The sequence below is a fragment of the Chrysochloris asiatica genome, unplaced genomic scaffold (assembly GCF_000296735.1).
Source record: "Chrysochloris asiatica unplaced genomic scaffold, ChrAsi1.0 scaffold00343, whole genome shotgun sequence".
Taxonomy (NCBI): domain Eukaryota; kingdom Metazoa; phylum Chordata; class Mammalia; order Afrosoricida; family Chrysochloridae; genus Chrysochloris; species Chrysochloris asiatica.
In genome coordinates this window covers 1,046,950-1,048,424 of record NW_006408861.1, presented here as the reverse complement: position 1 = coordinate 1,048,424, position 1,475 = coordinate 1,046,950, and positions in this window count along the sequence as shown.

Genomic DNA, 1,475 nt, shown 5'->3' with positions numbered 1-1,475 from the left:
GTTGGTAGAATTCTTCTATTTCATCCTTACTGGCTTTAGTGGTTGGTGTATAAATTTGAATAATAGTGGTATTAACTGGGCTTCCATTTAAGCACGTGGATATTATCCTATGGCATACAGTGTTGTAACTCATGACTGATCTGGATATATTCTTTTTGATGATGAATGTAACACCATTCCTTTTCAGTTCGTCATTCCTGGCATAGTAAATCATGTGGTTGTCAAATTAAAAATGGCCAATACCAGTCCATTTCAGCTCACTAATGCCCAAGATATCAATGTTTATGCGTTGCATTTTATTTTTGACAACTTTCAATTTTCCCAGATTCATACTTCGTACTTTCCATGTTCCTATTTTCAATGGATGTTTATAGATGTTTCTCTTCATTTTGAGTTGTGCCCCATCAGCAGAGGAAGGTTCTGTGGTCTTTTCTCCCACAAGCTTAATTCCATTATCGTCCTCATGGTCAACTCTACTTCGAGGAGGCATCTCTTCCCCAGTTGCATTTTGCGTGCCTCCCAACCTGAGGGGCTCATTTGCCGGCAGTGTATCCGACAGTGTTTCTCTGCTGTTTATAAGGTTTTCAGTGACTAAAGATTTGGAAGTAGTTCATCACTCTTTCTTCCTAACAAGTCTTCATAGTATTCTGTTATTATCCTTTTGATTTCGTTTGGTTCCATTGTGCCATTGCCCATGTGGTTTCTAATGTGAGTTATTTGTGTCCTCTCCCTCTTTTCTCTTGTTCATTTTGCCCATGGTTTTTCAATGTTATTAATCCTTTCAAAGAACCAGCTTCTTGTCCTTTTGATTCTTTCTATAGTTTTTCGGGTTTCCATCTCGTTTATTTCTGCTTTATAATTTCCTTTCTTTTGGTGACTGTAGGTTCCCTCTGCTGGTCTGCTTCTAATTGTTGAAGATGTTATGTTAATGTGTTAATTTTGGTTCTTTCCTCTTTTTGGATGTGTGCATTAATTGCAATAAGTTGTCCTCTTAGCACTGCTTTCTCCATGTCCCCAAAATTTTGGAATGTTGTTTTTCATTCTCGTTTGTTTCTAGGAACTTTGTGAATTCACATTTAATTTCTTCTACTACCCAGTCCTTTTTTTCAGTAGGGTGCTGTTCAGTTACCATGTATTCAACTTTGTTTCCTTGGTCTTCTTATTTTTGATTTCTTGTTTTATAGCATTGTGGTCTGAAAAGATGCTCTGTAAAATTTTGATGTTTGTAAATTTATGGACGCTTTGTTTGTGACGTAACACATGGTCAATTCTGGAAAATGTTCCATGCACACTGGAGAAGAATGTATATGGTGCTGTTGATGGGTTGAATGTTCTGTATACATCTATGAGGTCAAGTTGGTTGATTGTGTTGTTTAGTTCCTCTGTAACTTTGTTGAGTTTCTTTCTGGTTGTTCTGTCCCTTTTCGAGAGTGGCGTGTTAAAATCTCCCACTATAATTATAGATGTGTCTATTT